This window comes from Henckelia pumila, chromosome 2, assembly GCF_033568475.1.
Source record: "Henckelia pumila isolate YLH828 chromosome 2, ASM3356847v2, whole genome shotgun sequence".
Lineage (NCBI taxonomy): Eukaryota > Viridiplantae > Streptophyta > Magnoliopsida > Lamiales > Gesneriaceae > Henckelia > Henckelia pumila.
Window position 1 is genome coordinate 16,469,037 of NC_133121.1, and position 21,488 is coordinate 16,490,524.

Below are 21,488 nucleotides of genomic sequence, written 5' to 3' on the forward strand. Positions count from 1 at the left end.
GGTTTCACGGTTATTGGTGGTCGGAGCAGGGAGAACGAGCGGAAATACGGCCGCTGCTCATGTCTGCATGCGAGCTGGGGAAGTAGCTGAATGTAAGACTTCGTTCTCACTCCCTAGGCGATGGTTTGGGCTGATTCTTGTCATGTTAGGACCGCCTGGGAGTGGGCTTGGGTGGTGGTACTCCGACCATTGGTGGCCGGAGTTGGCCGGCCGAACGCCGGGAGTGGCCGCTGCTCGTGGCCGAGAAGAGTAGAGAGAGGGGGCGACGGGTTTAGGGTTTTGGGCTGGTTCCCGGGTCGGGTTGGGGCCTGGGTCGGGTCTGGGGTGTCATGGGTTGGGTCAGCAGAGTTTGGGTCCGGGTTAGGTGGGCCGGGCTCGGGTATTTTAATTTTTAAGTGTTTATTAATTTAAGTGGTTTTTTTGGGCTTTATTAATTAATTAAAAAATTATTTGGGCCTCCAAATAATTTTATTTGGGCCTTAAATAATTTATTTATGTTAGCCCAATGATTTTTATGGGCTTGGGAGCCCATGTGAATTTTTGGGTCAGTCAATGGATTTTTACGTCATTCTAAAAATTTATTGGGTTAATTAAGTTAATGAGCTTAAATATTTATATTTAGGTTCAGTTAAGTTTAAGAAAATAATGTTTGGGCTTTTGGTTTAATTAATGGGCCACCTTAAGATTTAATGGGCTTAGAGTGAGTGATCAGCAGTCTGGATCAACCCATGAAAAATTTACTAAGTTCGAAATATATATTTAATTTATTTTATGCATGAAAGTTATTTTTAAGTATAAGTATTTCTATTAAGAAAAAAATTAATTAAATATATACTACGGACAACTTTTTAGTGCATGCATTCATGAAATTTTACATGTTATGATTATGATAAATGTTGAGCATGAAAAAAATATTTTATGGAAATTGAAGTGATATGGCAGCATAGAGGTGGTTTACCACCGAGCACAGAGGTAGTTTACTACCATCATAGAGGTGGTTTTACCACCGAGCACATAGTAGTTTACTACCAGCATAGAGGTGGATTTATCCACCGCCACGTACGATGGTTCTTAGACTGATCAGTCGCTCATGATTACGAGCCACACTCATGGATATAACCTACTATGTTCTTTATGATTATGACATGCTCAAATGATGTTATGTATTATATGATATAGCACATGGATGTTATTTTATGATGAAAGTTATGACATGGAAGTATTTTGATGCATTATTTTAAGAGCATGCACGCATGGTCATGGATTATGTATATGTATTAGTATGATTATGTGATGCATTATTTTAACCCTTGTTACAAAGGTTTAGACATGTTGAGCCTCTAGGCTCACTACGCTTATATGGTGCAGGTGAGCATGATGATTTTTATGTAACTCCTACCGATGGCGAGGACGCATGAGTGAGCATGGCAGTGGTCCCGTGACCGTCGCATTGAGTCTTAGCATGTTTGAGTACTTTTGAGAATTTATAAAACATGTTTCGTATTTTCAGTTTCCAGTATTTGAGAGAAATATTTCTATTATGTTTCCGCATTAGGGGGTTATGGATTTTTACTTAGATATTATCATTATTTTTATTTAGCATGACGTAAGATTTTCAGTGGTTTAATGTTTATTGTTTACTAAAGCTTTTGTTTTAAGAATTTTATTTATTAGTAGTATTTTTAATGTTTATACATATATGTATGGACATATATGTATAGTTTTTATTTAAAAAAAAAAGTTTTTTCGCATTTTATTAGTAGTAGACGTTTCAGATTTCTTCTCCTGACTTAATTTGTGGTGGATGTTTTGTCACCTCCCGATTCTTTATGAAAGCTTTCTTAATTTTCCTCAAAGGATGGTCATAAGACAAAAACTTACGATGATTATCAAACCAGGACGTCTTCCCACTACGAGGTAATGTAAATGCATCAGACTCGTCCCTGCAGTGTGGGCATGCTAACTTACCAGCCGTGCTTCATCCCGATAACATTGAGTATGCCGGAAAATCACTAATTGTCCATAACAAGGCAGCGTTCAGATAGACGATCACAAGTGAGAGCTTTTCTTTGGCACAAAGCCCAAGGATTAAAGCATGATTGGATTAATTTTATTTGAAGTGATGATTTTGATTAATTGATTTCAGATGAAATTAATCTCAGAATGTGCTTGACTAAATCTATTAAAAAAAACTTATAAGCTCCTAGATTCGTTTAAGTTTTTTGGAGTTGGCCTGTAGCCGCAGGTTGCTGTAAGAGACCGGTCCGACCCTTTTAAAAGCGACACTCCCGATCATAGTTTACTTCTTAGGATATGTTCAATGGTGTGAGCATATTGGTGAGATGAAATTGATAACTTCATCGTACGATGATGTAAGCATTTGATAAATTCGTTATATCGTTCGATGATTGTGAAATATTGTTGCAGAGATTATGTTAAAACATTATTTTTTTATATTGAAATATTAATTTTTTTTCTTTCATTAAATAAACGAGTTTTTAAACACAAAATAAAATCACACAATTAAAAGAAATAAAAATACTTAAAATTTAATTTTACAGAAAATTTAAGAAATGCGTGAAATAAATAAATTTTAAAAATATTTATTTTAAAATGTATTTTTAAAATTAAGAAATACATTCCTTTATCTTTTAAAACATTTTTTTTATCAATTCTATTTCTTATTATTTATTTTAGTTTTTAAATATTTATTTTAGTTATTTAAAATGACCAAATTAATCTGATCACTGGATTTGGTCAAAACTTTTAAAAAGTAATTTTATTTATTTAAAAAAAAAAACGTTACAGGTGAACTTCATCACATGGACTCCACCTGCGAGGATTTCTCCTTGTGCCACTTTCTATTGAAATGGGTGAGGAAGCCGATCAATTGTACAAATCCTTCTACGGAAAACAATTTTTGACTGGGTAACATTTTTTGGGTGATACGAGAAACGAATAAAACTAACCCTTTATAGGAGATAATTTTAATAATAATTTTAATTCTATGTTTCATCCAATGTAACATAGAATCACCCAAAAAAAAAACTATATAATTACATAAATATAATCATACGGACGAGACACCTGGGCACAGCTAATACTCGAATTATATATTGGCAAGTAATCACTGTCACATGAATAGCTTGGTGAAAACGCAGTTTGGCAACATAATCAACAACATTGGATTTGATTAAACTTAGGAGTCGTGTCGTGGAACCGTTGCCCGTTTGAATATTTCGCATAAATATATGGAGAGTGTTTTTTTTTTTGGGCATAAAAATCAATAAATATGAGTAAGTACATCACCTTCTTCCTCTTGCTCCTCTTCCCGCTCTTAGTTTCATCTCAAAACAACGGTAATATGACGGTTGGATCTCCATTAGAGGCGGATGAAAGCTCGAAACCGTGGCTTTCACCTTCTGGAGACTTTGCTTTTGGATTCCAGCAGCTCCCAGATAACAAAGATCTCTTCTTGTTTTCCATCTGGTTTGATAAAATCCCAGAAAAGACCATCATCTGGTACCAAAATGGCAGCAATCCAGTGCCTCGGGGCTCATCGATCCGGCTCGTTGTTGCGGGTGGGCTCGAGCTGCGGGATGCTCGGAACCAATTAATTTGGAGCACAGATCTTTCTCCTGATGAAACTGCATATGGGTTCTTGAATGATACAGGAAATCTTGTTCTTTTCCGCAATGACTCGACCCGGTTGTGGGAAAGTTTCAAGAATCCAACAGATACCATAGTGCCTACTCAAGTTATTGAGATGAATGGTGTGCTTATTTCAAGAAAATCGGAGACAAACTTTTCTCAGGGGAGATTCTACGCCAGGATGCTTGATGATGGAAACTTCGTGTTCAGCACCAAAAGCCTGATTTCGAATGCAGAGTTTGATTTTGATTATTATAACAGCTCGACTTCTGATCCAACCAATGAATCCAATTCTGGTTATCAGCTTGTTTTCAACGAAAGGGCTTCGTTGTTCGTTAGTAGAAGAAATGGGGTCCAATATGGTATTTCATCCCGTTCGATCCCTCCAGCTTCTGAAAATTATTACAGGGCTACCCTGAATTTTGATGGAGTTCTTATTCAGTACTATCATCCCAAGAATGGTACTAATCCAGGGTGGAATGTTGCCGGTTCTTGGCCAAAGGACATCTGTTTCTCCATGTCCGGAGAGCGAGGAAGCGGGGCTTGTGGCTATAATAGTGTGTGCCATCTCGAGAATGGGAGGCCTAAGTGTGCGTGCCCGAGAGAGTTCGTACTGGCTGATCCGAACGACGTGTATGGCGACTGCAAGCGCACCAAAGCTGTCTTGAACTGCGTCGACGGTGAGGAAGGCTCGCCTGAAGATATATTCGAATTGGTGGAAATTCAGGAACAGATTGGCCATTTAATGACTATTCACAATACAGAAGAAGACTGCAGATCATCTTGTCTGAATGATTGTTTCTGCAGCGTGGCGATTTACAGAGGTAACAGCTGCTGGAAGAAGAGGCTGCCCCTCTCTAATGGCAGAACCGACGCGGCTTTAGATGTCAAGGCCTTTTTAAAGTTGAGAAAGGGCGAAGTTCCTTTTTTGAATCCAAATATTTCTACTCCAAAAAAGGACCAGAAAACCTTGGTTCTCATCTTATCAGTGCTCTTAGGCAGCTCAGTGTTCATAAACTTCTTGTGCATTACCTCAGCTTGTGTGGTATTTTTCCTGATGTACAAGAAAAAGATCACAAATTCCCATTCAAACCTCACCACCATTGGACCCAATCTGCGTTGATTTACGTATCAAGAACTTGAACAAGCTACCTCCGGGTTCAACGATGAAGTGGGAAGGGGTGCATTCGGGACAGTATACAAAGGGGTGCTGCCGAATTCTTCCGAAACCGTTATAGCCGTGAAGAAGCTCGAAAGGGTTGCTAAAGATCTAGAAAAAGAATTCATAGCCGAGGTAAATGTGATCGGCCATATTCATCACAAGAACCTGGTTCCCCTCCTAGGATTCTGCCATGAAGGGCCAAATAGGTTGCTAGTATACGAATATATGAGCAACGGGACGCTAGCGAACTTCCTCTTTGGCGAAAAGAAACCGACATGGATCCAGAGGACTCAAATAGTCATAGGTGTTACCCGGGGACTAACATATCTGTTGGGCTTTGGCCCAACTAACTCTTATTTCCAGCCCAAATAAGAGTTAGTTGGGCCAAAGCCCAACAATTCTCCACCTTTTGGCCCAACGCCGGTTCATTGGTTTTGGAAAGTCACCTACAGTTATCATCATCGCCCCACAACAAGAAACACAAAGTCAGTATCAGTCGGATGTATCAAAGTTTAAAATTTTCAAACACGATCTAAATTTTTCAACAGATAAACACTTAGTTCCCATATCAGCAGGATTAAATTCAGAAGGAATCTTTTCAAGATAGACAATACCTTTTGCCACCACATCACGAATGTAGTGGAACCTAACATCAATATGTTTAGTTCTATCATGAAAAACAGGATTCTTACACAGTTGGATGCCGGATTGACTATCAGAAAATACAACTACTTCACCTTCAAGGAAACCAATTTCAGAAATGAGACCTTTCAACCAAATAGCTTCTTTTAACGCTTCAGTTACAGCTACATACTCAGATTCGGTGGTTGAAAGGGCTACAATGTGTTGTAATTGAGATTTCCAGCTAATACAAGCACCACACAACGTAAACACATAAGAAGTTGTTGATTTTCTATTGTCCCTATCATTGGCATAGTTAGAATCCACATATCCAACCAATTTAACATCATTTTCAGATCTGGAAAATTTTAAACCATGATTCACAGAACCATTCAAATATCTCAGCAGAAATTTGAGAGCTTCCCAATGGTAAACTCCGGGATTAGACATATAACGACTCAAGCAACTCACAGAATATGCAATATCAGGCCTTGTGCTAACCATTAAATACATGACAGAACCAATAGCATTAGAATAAGGCACATTCTTCATGCATTTAACATCATATTCAGTTTTAGGAGCTTGCTCTTTACTTAGAACGAAATGACCAGCAAGAGGCACATTGACAGGTTTGGCATTTGACATGGAAAATTTACTCAAAACTTTCTTAACATAAGTATCCTGATTCAATAAAATGATAGACCGCTTTCTATCCCTATAAATATTCATGCCAAGAATCCGTTTAGCATCTCCTAGGAATTTCATATCAAATTTAGCACTCAAGCAATTTTTGACATGCTCAACAGTTTTCACACAAGAACTAATCAATAGCATATCATCCACATAGATAAGCAAAAAAACTGGAACTTTAGCATTTTGTTTGAAATACAAGCAATGGTCATAATTACTTCTAGTAAAACCCAAAGAGAGCATGCATTCATCAAACTTTTTATTCCATTGCCTAGGAGATTGCTTTAGGCCATACAAAGATTTCTTGAGCAAACAGACATGATCAGGATACTTAGAGTTCACAAAGCCTTCAGGTTGCCTCATAAAATTTTTTTCATTTAGTTCACCATGTAAAAAAGCAGTTTTAACATCTAATTGTATCAACTCCCAATCAAACTGAGCAACAAGAGCAAGCATAATTCTAACAGTAGTAAATTTCACAACAGGAGCAAATATTTCGGTATAGTCTATCCCTTCTTTTTGAGTAAAACCCTTAGCTACTAACCTAGCTTTAAATCTGACAGATTCACACTCATTCTTGACCTTGAACAACCACTTACAGTCCACAACAGAACAATTTTCAGGTTTAGGCACAAGAATCCAAGTATTGTTAACATGCAAAGAATTAATTTCTTCTTTCATCGCATTTAACCATTTTCCAGAATTTTCAGATTTTAAAACTTCGTCATACGACTTAGGTTCAACATTATCAATAGATTCAAATACACTGAATGCATAAGAAGTCATGTGAAAGTTATCAAAGTGTTGTGGAGGCCTAATATTCCTTCTAGATCTATCTCTAGCTAATTGATAATCATTCAAGTCACTTTCATGCACATTTTCACTAGTTTTCTCATGCATATCAGAATCATCATTAGCATTATCAGACAGATTATCAAACACTTCATCCACAACAGGCACATTCTGCACATTTTCAGAAACAAGACTTGGACCAGGCAAATGCTCCACCTTGTTTGGAGCAGTGGCATCTTGGGGAATGGGTAAGGGAGCAGATAAACATGGAAAATCAGATTCATTGAAAACAACATCCCTACTGATTAACACTTTAAAACAAGTTTGATCCCTTAACCACAATCTATAACCCTTAACCCCATCAGGATAGCCAAGAAAAACACATTTTACTGATCTAGGTTCAAGTTTATCTTGTTTCTGATGCACAAAAGCAGAACATCCAAAAACTTTCAAGTTTGACAAATCAGTTTGCGTACCAGACCATACAAATTCTGGACACTTACCATTCAAAGGCACAGAAGGGGATCTATTTATCAAATAAGCTGCTGTACAAACAGCTTCACCCCAGAACTTTTTTGAAAGTCCAGAACATGCAAGCATACACCTCACCCTTTCAAGTAAAGTTCTATTCATACATTCAGCAACACCATTTTGCTGAGGCGTATAAGGGACAGTCTTGTGTCTTTGAATACCAGATTCAGCACACAGGTTGTCAAACAATTTGTTACAAAATTCAAGACCATTATCGGTTCTTAGAATTTTAATTTTCTTACCAGTTTGATTTTCAGTCAAGTTTTTCCAGTTTTTAAACTTCTCAAACACATCAGATTTGTTTTTCATTAAAAACACCCAAACTTTCCTTGAAAAATCATCAATCACAGATAAGAAATATTGATTTCCACCATGCGTGGGCACACTAGCCGGACCCCAAACATCAGCATGCAAATACTCAAGAATTTCAGAAGTGACATATTGTTTGGGACTTGGGAAATGTGGAAACTTGACTCTAGATTGTTTCCCAAGAACACATGCATCACAAAATGGCACACAAGACAATTTTTCAGTACCAAAGTAACCATCTTTATGCAATATTTCTAAACCTTTAGAACTCATGTGACCTAGTATTTTGTGCCACAAATCAGTTTTATCACTCAAGACAGCATTCACAATGTTTTGCATACAAGATTCAGGTTCAGCATGGCAAACATACAAGTTTCTCAATTTTTCAGCTTTGAAAAACACCAAAGAGCCTTTCAAAATTTTCATAACCCCATTACCCCATCTACCCTGTAGACCGTCATCTTCCAAAGATGCACAGGAAATCAAATTATGACATAAATCAGGAACATGCCTAACATTTTTCAAAGTCAGCACATAACCTGAATCAAATTTCAAGCATACATCACCAAGACCAGCAACTTGGCACATCTTTTCATTAGCCATAGAAACAGACCCATGTTTCACTTCTTTATAAGTAGAAAACAGATTTTTGAATGGAGACATGTGAAAAGTGCACGCAGAATCTACAAGCCATTCATTTTCACACAAAGCACTTGAATGCACAGAATTCACAGTAGGCACATCACATACTTCAGTCACCATAAAAACATCACCCATGTTTTCACTAGAAGAAGCCATATTAGCAATATCATCATGCTGATTTTTGTAATTCTGGTTTTGTTTTTGTTTAGGCCTTGAACAATCTTTAATGTAATGACCTGTTTCACCACAATTAAAACACTTTCTGTTTTTAGGCCTCGAATGAGATCTTTGCTTACTCTTACCTCTATTTTTCACAGAAGGTTGGTTATGGTTGTTTGAGTGTCTTTGAAAACGAGTTTTAGACCTTCCTCTAACAAACATAGCCTCACCAGAGTTATTACCACCCCTATTGGTTTTCAAATCAATCTCTTTGCTTTTAAGACCATTCACAACAGTTTCTAATGTTATATTATCTCTACCATACTTAATAGCAGATTTAACATCACTGTATGAATCAGGAATAGCATTCAAGAGAACAATAGGTGTGTAATCATCAATGTGTTTATCTCCTGTTTGCTTAATATCTTGAATTAATTTGGTAAACACATCAATATTTTCATCAATGTCCTTGTTCAAATTGAGTTTGAAACGGAAAAATTTTTCAAGTAAAAACAATTTACTCGGCAGGGAAGTCTCCGTATAGAGCTCTTCTAATTTTTCCCAAAGTTCTTTGGCCGATTTCAGTTTACCCACTTTTCTTAGCACAGAATCAGATAAATTCAAGATAATAGAGGAGTAAGCAAATTCATCCATTTCAGCTTTTTTTCTCAGCCGTTTCGGCAGCAGGATACGACAAAGCTATTGCTTTGAAAACTCTTTGTTGTATTAAAATTCCTTTCATTTTCTGCTGCCAAATTGAGAAATCAGTTTTCCCGTTAAAAGGTTCAAGATTAAAACCAGTGAACGACATTTTTTCACACAGAAAAAACACAGAAACTTGACCGGCAGATTTCTCACAGAAAAGGCAGTAAACAACACAAATTTCAGATTACAGCAAACACAGCGGAAGCAACAAGTAAGCACGAAATTCCTAGGTTTCTACCAGCACGTAATCCCAGAACCTAAACCGCGGCCAGCGGCTACTACAAATGCGATAAAAGAGGTTCAAGCCAATTTACCAGAGCGAAACTCTAAGTAAGAGTTTCAATCCCACGAACCAGTAAAACTAACGAGACGACTCAAAGTCGCGGCTGACCAGCAAGCTCACGGCAAGATGGAACAAGGGCTGTCCAGCGATGACGATGGCTGCTATCCCGGCACCGGCGAGGCTGCAGTCCCGACACCGGCGAGGCTGCTGTCCCAACGAGCAGAAATCAGCGACGCGACCACAGTGGCTCTGATACCACTATTAAGCATCCATTGTCCAAGCACCGTCCAGCCCTTATCTTCCTTTGTCTTCTTTCCTTCTTTTCCCTTACCTGCAAAATAAATGAACCAACAGCAGCAAGAAAGGAAACCAAAGAAAAGAACAGAAAAAATAAAGGAATGACAGTAGAATAATCGTAAAGAAATCGCAAGCTCCGGGCTCAGATAACTAGAACCATTTCTCCATTTCACCGGCAAACATCGACGAAGACCACAAAAGGATTTCCCAGCCCAAACTCACGCCCACCGTTCTTCACACAGAAGAAAAGACCCAACGCGATCGATCGAGAAAGACTCCAGCAGAGCAGCACAAAAGCTCAAGAAGAAAAGGAGGACACAAAGTCACCTGAGAGAAAGATGGAATGCACACTCGGTTCACGAAGAAAGCCAAGAACGCACACGTTCTTTTTCTTCGGCTGCTCAACCTCTCGCTCCTCTCTTAATCTCACTCTCTCGATCTAATCTGCAGAATAGGTTTGGGAATAGGCTATATACAAGGGCCTAAATTATTTGGGCTGGGAAATAAGAGTTAGCAGCCGAAGAAAAAGAACGTGTGCGTTCTTGGCTTTCTTCGTGAACCGAGTGTGCATTCCATCTTCCTCTCAGGTGACTTTGTGTCCTCCTTTTCTTCTTGAGCTTTTGTGCTGCTCTGATGGAGTCTTTTTCGATCGATCGCGCTGGGTTTTTTCTTCTGTGTGAAGAACGGTGGGCATGAGCTTGGGCTGGGAAATCCTTTTGTGGTCTTCGTCGATGTTTGCCGGTGAAATGGAGAAATGGTTCTAGTTATCTGAGCCCGGAGCTTGCGATTTCTCAACGATTATTCTACTGTCATTCCTTTATTTTTTTTGTTCTTTTCTTTGGTTTCCTTTCGCTGCTGTTGGTTCATTTCTTTTGCAGGTAAGGGAAAAGAAGGAAAGAAGACAAAGGAAGATAAGGGCTGGACGGTGCTTGGACAGTGGATGCTTAACAATATCTACACGAAGAATGCAGCAACCAGATCATTCACTGCGACATAAAGCCTCAAAACATACTTCTAGACGAATACTACAACGCGCGGATTTCAGATTTCGGGTTATCCAAGCTCTTGATGATTGATCAGAGCCGAATGCTGACGGATATAAGAGGAACCAAAGGTTACGTGGCCCCTGAATGGTTCAGGAACGCTCGGATAAACGTGAAAGTTGAAGTTTACAGCTTCGGCGTGCTGCTTCTGGAGATTGTTTCTTGCAGGAAGAGCTTGGAGTATTTGGATTCTGGCAACGAGGAGTTGTCTGTTCTGACAGATTGGGTGTGGGATTGCTACACGGAGGGGAGGCTGGATCTTGTGGTGGAGGATGATCATGAAGCGTTGGATGATTTGGAAAGAGTGGAAAGAATGGTGAAAGTGGGGATTTGGTGCATTCAAGAAGAATTGTCTTTGAGGCCGAGTATGAAGAAAGTTTCCCTAATGCTTGAAGGGATCGTTGAAGTTGAAGATCCTCCATGCCCATATCCTCTCTCTATTTAAACTATATTTGTCGATTTTTATGAAGTTAAGGATATTGATATTTGATGCTTATATTATTTGTTTAGACAATCATTTATAGGCAAGATTTGTGGAATCCCCTGATCTATTTCCATGCTCTAGCTACTTCTTAATGTGTAAAAAGATGTCTTCAAATTTTGATTCATAATATTGTGTTAAATTGATTAAAATTTGAAATTAACCGTGTTGATAGTTATTGTATATACGAAAGTCATTTGATCGCAAATAATTATTGAATGTGTAAGATATATATATATCAATGTTACGAATGATACTTCAATTTATAGCCAAAGCATTTTGGATAAGAAATCTGGTTCAACGGTCTGGATTAAAGGACGTGTGATCTGACGGTAGAAATTCAAATTAATTGTATTATTTTTCTAGGAAGACGAAATTTGATCTAGGTATATATTGAAAGAACTGTATTTAGACTTTAGAGTTTTAGACTGTACGATGCATTTTGGCAACCCGTGGAATGGTGGAAGGGACACTGCAGGAGTTCGAGCTCTGTTTTAATTACGTGAAAGGATTTACATTTGGAAATATAAAATTCAAATGGCATCAAACTTACTATAATTATTTATCGCTAGAAAATTAACTGTAAATTATAACATGTGATTGTGATCGTTCATTGTGACAGAGTGAATCAATTTTTTTTAAAAGTTAGGATTTAGAAAAATCTAAAACAACACAAATCATATAATTAGTTGCATTTATGTTATTATGAAAATAACAATTGTAACTATATAGCAAAACATTAAACTGAACATAGTTTCTCTTTTTGAGGGAACGGTCGATGCGCCCGAAGAGTGCATCTAAGGGCTCAAATTGATACTTAGTACCAAGTATCAAATTTTTAATAAAATAAAAAAATTGTATATAATTTATTAATTTATTTAGAATATTTGTAATTTTAATTTATTTTTTTGATTTATTGTCTTTTGTTTAAAATATTTTTGTGGAGAATACTAATAATACTAAAATTAAATTTAAATTTCAAATAAACACCTCAAATAATTTTTGAGGTGTTACAAGCCGAGTTGTGCCTGAGTATTGGGGATATCGTCATCAACGGGCTGACGACGGACACATGTATAACTTTGGACCTCTATAAAGATTAGAAAGTATGTAATATCTTAGTTAAGATTTTTAGAACAAAATAGATGATGCATGGGTATTTTGCGTCGCAGTGCTGGATGGTAGGCTTGGAACCTAGATGGATCGATGCTTCTAGTACTGTCTTAGTAAGGTACGTAAGTAATGACTGAGATTGTCAGCGGATATGTATGCTTATGTGTTGCATTTATGTGTCATGATTGCATGTTACTGTTTTGATGTGTGATGCTGCACATGCATACATCTTGATTTAGCCGATATTATTGGCTTACCAGGTATAGGGGTCGCTCAGTACCATTGCATGTATGGATGGGAACAATAGTTTTGGACCCGGATATGTCCACGGTTTATGGTATGGGAGCCACCTCCTGATGCGTCAGCCAACCGTGCTACATACAATGGAGCCTAGACAGAGCAGAATATGATTCTCAGTATGATACCCCGACATTCATTTGCATGCATCATGTTTGTATGTTTACCCATACTAGCGTGTTGAGATTTAGTGCTCATGCCAGTGTTTTTTATGTTTTCTGGACACCCCATTCGACGAGGCAGTTACAAGTGTTACACCAGGATTTGGGATTCGGTGGTGACCAAGAAAAAGCTGCAGGATTAGTAGTTAGGTTATTGAAATTATTTCAATTTGGTTTTATTATTAGAATTTATTTTACCGGTTGTATTCTGCCGGTCTAGCATTATTTAAGTTTTTGCGTTTTATCTCTGATTAATGTTTATTGCATGATTATTTAAGCTTTAATTTATGATTAGTAGTGGATCCGGGCTAGGGTCACTGCATCATGAATCCCATTTGTTGTGTTGAAGAGTCATGAACTGAAGTGATTTGGCAGATAATACTTCATGCACTAAACTGATCCTTGTTGAAATATTATCATGAGAATGAGCCAGTTGGGACTGTGTAGCTTCACTGTGCTTGGCTTTATCCAAATTTGTGAATAAAAATTTAACATCCTCTGATAATTTGGTGAAGTTAATTATGACTTTCTCTTTGAACTTCTCTGACATCAAACCATTTACTTCGGAACTGGTTTGGATGGCTGAAACAGTAGTAGACAGATCTCTTGTAGTAGCACTATTTCCTAATTAATTTAATCAATTGCCTAAAAATGATTAAGGAGTTCTTAATTGGATTTAAAGAGTTGAAAATCAGATTCGAAATGATTGAAATTAGTTCCAAGGGCTTCAAGTTATTGGACAGTTCGGAACCTCCGAAAAGCAGTTTGAAAGCAGCGTACTTCGGAGGCATAGGGTGAGTTCGGAAGCTCCGAACTCAAGATCGGAAGGTCTGATCGCCTTTGGATAAGAAAGTATGAGCTTTCTAATTGAAAAACTGACGTGAGATAGATCGGAAGCTCCGAACCCCATTTCAGAAGGTTCGAACTCCGTCAGCAGTAATGTATTGTCCAATCAGGGACACATGTTTGGTGGCAAGAGATCAGAATCTCTGATAGAGGAGATTGGAAGTTCTGAAAGCAGTTCGGAAGCTCCTAACGTAGGATCGGTATTTTCGATCATCGTCTATAAATAGGGGCCGAGAGATTCATTTGTAAATCGCACCAAGCACTTTCCTCTCTCATTTTTTACTGATTTGGAAGGCTTTCGGTCGTCGTCTTGAGGGTCAGTCGATAGTAAGGCTCTACCAGGAACGTAGCGAAGTGGTGCCTAGGTTTTGAGGCCATTTCATCAAAGGGCTAACGATGGCTAACGACGGATGTAGGTATAAGTCTAGACTTTGATTTGCTTATGTGAGTAGCTATAGGTCTAGTTAAGGTTTTTAGTATGCAATAAGTGATATGATGATTATCTGCTTATATTTATAGGCTTGAACTTGAGTACCCGAGTTTTGCTAGGTTTCTTGAGTTACTTGATAGAGGTACATACGTACTATCTGAGATATCCTGGTTAAGTATGCATGTTTATGTTGCATGGTTTTATATGGAATGACTTATGTGCATTTCTTATGTAACTGTTATTATGCTGCATGCATTATCATGTTTAGCATGTACATTGATATTACCAGTAGTGGGTTCGCTCAGCCTAGAGTTATTGAGTGGATGGATTTCGTGGATTCGGATCCGGTTATTTATCCAAATATTTCTTTTTGTTATGACTGTATGAGAACCACCTCCTGATGCGATAGCTCAGCGTGCTACATATCATTTCGCCATTTGTTTGAGCAAGAGTTTCCTATTGTGATAGGTTTTTGGTACCCGTTCATTTGAATTAACATTCATAGCATGTGTATACTCATACTTTCGCACTTAACGTTGTTAGCTCACGTCCTCGGTTTTTTGTTCTAGACACCCCATTCTACAATACAAAGCTTAAATTGGACGGACCGGAAGGTAGCGGTCATTGAGATGCAACAATATTGGATTTGTTCCGTACTAGGTTTGTATTAATGGATTTTTAGTACTGTTATTCGATGGGGTTTTATAACATTTACCTACACTTATTTTCGGTGCCGGTTGTATTCCACTAGTGGTTTTAGTTGTATCATTTGAATTTTTGAATTTTTGCTGGTTTTAATTAATTACTGTGCTTTAAGAAATTTGTTGCATTCTTAAGTTTGATTAGTAAGTGATTGCGGAACGGGTCCACTACAAGAAAAACGCTAAAAGACAACGGATTTTATCCGTTGTCGTAGGGGGTCTAAAACCGTTGTAACTGATGGTGTTGTCAAAACTGTGCACCTACGACAACGGATAAAATCCGTTGTCGTTTCCCTCAAAGACAACGGATTTGTGTCTACGACAACAGATAAAATCCGTTGTCGTTGCCCTCAAAGACAACGGATTTAATCTGTTGTCTTTGAAAAGAACGACAACGGATAAATCCGTTGTCGTATGGGCATAGTTTTGACAACACCATTAGTTACAACGATTTTAGACCCCCTACGACAACGGATTTTATCCGTTGTCGTTTTATATATAAAAAACAAAAAAATAAATAAAAATTTCTATATAAATTCTCATATTATAAATAATCCAAAATTTAAAATATCATAAATAAAATTTAATATACAATTTTTTTTGTATTACAAATCACTCGAAATTAAATTCTAATACAATGCACTACAAAAAAATACAAAAAATACCAAAAACTTGGGACCAGAGGCGTGAACAAGACATAAAATTGTACAAGTAAATGAATGCAGATCGTATTCTGAACTTAACACTCAAAACCCAAACACATTCAGGTCTCGCTTGAATCGTTCAAGTGTAACCTTCTCAACAGGTTTGAATAGGTCCGCTTGCAGGCTCTTTTCTTCCTAGGCAAATACGGACTCAGCAGGTACCGTTGATTCAATGCAGTTTGCCTATGAAAACAAACATACAATTAATTTAAAATAGCCACATTTTGATTCACATACATCCATCTGTTTGGAAGAATTCCAAAGAATAAATATGCACATTTTTCAAATATATAACTCAGAAGTCAGACCTATATAGAGAAACATCTCCACCTCTGTTTGATGTGTTTAAATATGCTTTAAATCAACTAGCAAATTATATTACATAAACTAATGTTAACAAATAGATCACACTCAAAACATAACCAGAACACTAACCTTAATGGAGATGACAAAATGGCCTCCAGCTTTCAAGGAAATAGGATGCATTTAGAGCTAAAATTCCTGTCTGAAAAATCTTGTCATCTCGCTCCGCTTGGGCTATTAAAAACTCTGCAGAGTATTGAGTATAGGAAAGGGTGTTCACTTTACCCTTCATATGTTTCCTTGTTCTGGGATCAAACTTCACTCCACCTGAGAAAAAAAAAAAAAACTTTTACACATAAGCAAAATTCTAGCTAGAGATTTATTTGTTTCGAAAAACAGATTAATTACTAAGTTCTTGTGTACACGTATCATGCATTTTATCAGAAGCAACTTCAACAGGAGGGTAGCTGAATCAACTAGGAAGCGCGTCCTAAAGATGATAAGTCCATTAGAGGGACATACACAAATACATAATCCCAGTCGATTGACTCCAATGAATCCATGAATGTTCAGTCCATTCAAATTAGATCACAACAATAAACATCTCCAAGCAAGACAAACAACTATCGAAGCTAACATAGAAAGTAAATTAATCCATACTTACAACTCGAACCATTGATTTAATGCATAAAAAATTTAGAAGAAGAGAAAATTAAACAAAACTCATCAAACAAAAATATAAAATATAAGAGAAGAGAGAATTGTAGTAACTGCATGAACTGTAACCAGAGAAAACGATATGGAGGTTTCTTCTCTTGTCCTCCATAACTGCATCAAATTTTGAATACTAGAAAAAAGATGCGGATTAAAAAAAAAAAAAGAAAATTTTCCAGACCCAAAGAGGATCAAAAAAATCCAAAATTACGTCCTTTCCTTGTCTGTAACCAAATCTCATCTAATCTTAAACCAAACCGACCAAAAAAATACAGTAAAAACAAGATGATAAATGCAAAAAAAATACTAGAAAAATATACAAAATCAAGAGTCTCACCATTTCCTACCTTCTGCACAAAAACCTACTTAAAATCACTTTCTATGCAGCGCTCATAAACCATAGAACCTGCAAAATCAAACGACACAATATATGAACACATGATATGCAGTGCACAAAAGGTTTAAAAAATAAAATAATAAATGCCAATATGATTAATTTTTTGTCGTAATCAACCTCATAAAACGGAGGAAAATACAAAGAAGCCAACGGAGAGCCCGAAGGCCGAGGGACTTTTGAGCAGCCAAGATAGTTTGAAGTGCTGGAGCCTTAGCGAATCTGCATACAATGTCAGAGCTCACCACCTCCATGTAACCAAACTAAAGAAACTCCCCTAAAAATGTCACCAGAAAAAGTTGAAGAACAATGGAGAGAAGTGAAGTTTCAAGAAACGAAAAAAAACGGCTAAAGAACCAAGGAGGAGACGCTGGCAGTGCTTTCCTCTGGATAGGCCTATTCCGATTCTTGCTTGACACCGGCTGTGCTTTTGTTTTATCCGGAACGGACTTCATTCTCTGAAGCATCATGGATATTAGGCAAGAAATCGACAGCATCCACCACAAATACTACACCAGCTGCGGAGCTGCCTGAGGTAATAACTCATCAAATTTTGGGTTGAAGCTATGAATGGCCAGAAACATCAACAACATGAATAGGGAAAGAGAGCTTTAGTCAGGATCAAACCAAAAAATAAACATCTGTAGTAAAGTAACTACACTTTATAATCATTAATCTCCCTATCTGCTTCTTCAAATACTTGCAGCCATCTGGTTGGTAATATGAGTATGTTTTGCCAGTAGAAATACAAATGCATAAATCAAACAAAACATTGAGCAATTGATTATAGCAATTGCCAATATAATCATAATCATGAAATTATTTCACCATTGTTACTGTCCACCACATGTTCAGTTTAAAAATGAGATGCTGCTCTGTTTGACCAATTTATTTCATATTTAACTGGCTATTTAAAACACAGAGATGCAGTTATTAACAACACAATGATTTCATAACTTACCAACTGAAGAATGACCTCCACATCACCTTTGCCATCATTAGGGCCCCATCATAGGGGGTCAAAAACCGTTGTAAACATCGAGTCAATGAGAACATCAAAATTTACTTGTGAATGTCTTAAATACGAAATTATTGTCATATAAAATCACGATAGTTTCTGATCCACAAATAAGAATGATAAAGATATTGGTGTACCTAATAAGTTCATGGCGACACATTTGCAATTAGATCGTCGACTACAATGGCAAGCTCTCTAGGCTCCACTGCTCCAACATGCATCTCAAGACAGTCGCTTCCATATTCCAAGTCATACTCTTGCCTGAAAACTTTACCTGTAATAAAAAAAAATGATGACGATAATGTGGAAGTTAAAGCTACTATTCTGATCAGATCCAAAACTTACAAAGTTTACTGTGTCACAAATACAAAGTTTAAACTAAAATACATAATATGTTTTGAATCTAAAAGACACCAAGCAAACCCAAAACGATGCACTTTATCTAGGGGATTTGGAGGTTCAAGCAATAAAACATCTAAGAATAGCATCATGTCCATTATTTTGTGAACCAAATAATCTAACAATTCTGTTGAATATGCCACAGAAAAACACTTATTGCTAACACAAGGAAACTACATTGAAAATATTACCTGGCAGTTTCTTTGGTTTTCTCAGAGGGACAAACTTGGCTCCAATTGCTAATGCAATAGAAGGACCAAAGATAAACCCTCGTGCCTCGATCCCTGAATGGAAAAAACTTACATGAAAAAGGATACAAAAAAGATGTGCCACCATTGTCCATGCAGAGAGACATGGCTGTAAGATAATGATTGAAACAACGAGAAGAATATAGATAGCATATTATAACTATATCAAAAGGCTTCACATTTTGATACAGTAATTTCGCTGTTAATTATTTAAGATTCCTCATTGGCTAGAATAATGAATTAATTGCTGGATTGTAATTCTCATCAAATATATATAGCTTATGAGAGAAAAAAAATCCAATGTTTTGCAGACAGGGCATCAAAGCAGGCAGTTTTATAACAATTTTTTTTATAGGACAGTTTTATAACAATATAGGACATACTAGCCTACATCACTTAAATTATATTAACCAGACCACTTAATTTCTAATTTTATTTAAAACAAACCAAAAACTTCAAAAAGTGAACATGTTCACTTAATCCAAAACTATTGTTTATACAGTTCATACAAAGTTGGTGAGTGAAGATTCCTAAATGACTATGAAGCTTTCACAAATGCAAGAAGCCGACAATAACATGCAGTAGATAATATAAAATGTTCTCTCAATATTATATAAAATAACGCATAGAAAGGTGGATGGTTTTCATATAATAACATTATGACAAAGATAACATAGAGTCAATGAGAATACCATCACAATAATACGGGTGTAAGAATCTTAATTACATCATAACACAAACAATAAAGACAAGATAATAATAACAAGAAAGGAACTAGCTAGTCGAACCATTTCTGGTATGTAGTCCAGTGGTTCATTCACTTTCAGGCTCATGATTTAAACTTCACCCCGCTTTTCTGATTCATTGGTTTTTCATTGTTTTCTGGATGCTCTACAAATTTGAACACTGATGGGAACATCCATCCAAGACAAAAAAGAAGCTCCACAAACATTAGTGAAATCTTTCACAAAAAAACCAAATGTTTCTAAATCATATTCATTACATAGTGGAAGGAAAACGTGCCAAAATCCCGATCCCAATAACTAAAAAATTACCAGTGGCTACGATGCTTTCGTCGGGAGAAAGAATGGCCCCAGGAGGACGCATGAAACAGCTTTTTGGTGCAGTTGTTTGGAACTGGAGCAAACCAACAACAAATACCAGCGGGAAGACTATATTATAACTTCACCAGATGACAGTATATATCTAAAGAAAATAATAAATGAAGCAACAAAGTTTATATATATCACCTTGAAAGCTACATGGTACTTGCTCGTATTTTTTTTATCCTGATTGCACTTCGGACTTGCTTGTCAGGTTCATCTGCAGTGTCAAAGAAAAAAAAAGATAAGCAAGTGAAATAATTAAACTCAAATCAACTGAATCTGATTGAGGCCGCAAAAAAAAAGATAAGATTGTTTGATTTTGTAAAGGATAAAGAGAAGGATAGAGAGAAGGTGTTTTACAAGGAAAGTAAAGCTTGAGAGGGATCGAGCTTCAAGCGACGCCATGTCGGGAGAAGAGATCTGGCCACCGAAGAAACTGAGATCCCATTGCTGCCGGCCGATCCCTCCGCAATTTCTCCACTCCAAAATTTGGAATTTCTTCCCCAAATTCGACTTTTCTTGTCTTTTTTCCCTAATACATTGTTCCTCTGAAGGGAAACCAATCGTCGACCCCAACAGCTCTCTTGATCTCCTCCTGGCTCATCTTCTTGTGTGTCTGCGTTCTTAATTTTGATATCCAGTGTTGCCATTTTTTCTTGTTTGTTTGGTGAAAAAACAAGAGATCGGGAGCTTGGCCGGAGACACGAGTCTGTACTTAGCTCCATTTCTAGATCCACCTCTGCCGCCGAGCAAAGTCGTATCCGGAGCCAGAGAAGAGCCGCCGTCAGGAAAATGCTCGGGAGTGAGAGAGTGACCGAAGTCTTCCATCATCGATCCTTCTTCTGCAACAACTCTCGATCTGAAGTCGGCAAGAGTGCTATGGCGACTAGGGTTTGTTAATTGATGGTGAGAGCGATGAGGAGAGAAACGTGAGAAGATAAAAAAGAATGAAAGTGTGTTTCTTTTTTAAGTTATAAGTAATTATAACATATTTTAAAAAATTAATTTTATTAATATATAAAATAATAATACAACAACGGTTTTGTATAATTCGTTGTCGTAGGCCATAAAAAATGCGCTCAAAGACATCGGATTTTAAAATCCGTTGTCGTAGGTCATAAAAAAAAGCGCTAATAAACAACGAATTTTAAAATTCGTTGTCGTAGGCCATAATCCGTTGTCGTATGATCATAAAAAAACGCTCATCGACAATGAATTTTAATATCTGTTGTCGTAGGCCATAAAAAAAGCGCCAATAGACAACATATTTTAAAATTCGTTGTCGTAGGTCATAATCTGTTGTCGTTCTTTAACAAAATAAGGTAAACGACAACGGATTTATTAAAATCTGTTGTGAAAGCTCATGAGACAACGGTTTTGCCACAAAACCGTTGTCGTTTAGACGTTGTTGTACATCAAATTTGTTGTAGTGGTCATTACATTTGCGATGCTTTCTACAAGACTTGAACATTCTAAGTTTATGTGTAATGGCCTAATATGTTGTGGAAAATGTTGGGTCTAAAAGCTTCCATGACATTGTAGAAGACTATGAGAAAAATTTTGACTATTCCACAACACATGTAAATATGTAAGATAGTCTAGAATATTTTATGGTAGTGTGACATACACTAGAAATATCTAGATGCTCAGGACTTGTATATATAAAGTTGTAGGATGAAACAAAATTT

General features: G+C 37.0%; 2 pseudogenes; one reads left to right on the top strand and one right to left on the bottom strand.

Annotated features, from left to right (window-relative positions):
* Positions 1 to 3,292: 3,292 nt before the first annotated feature.
* LOC140877279 (G-type lectin S-receptor-like serine/threonine-protein kinase RLK1) lies at positions 3,293 to 11,330 on the top strand (annotated as a pseudogene).
* A 4,138-nt stretch (positions 11,331 to 15,468) lies between these two features.
* On the bottom strand, positions 15,469 to 20,731 carry LOC140882533 (vesicle-associated protein 4-2-like; annotated as a pseudogene).
* Positions 20,732 to 21,488: the final 757 nt, after the last annotated feature.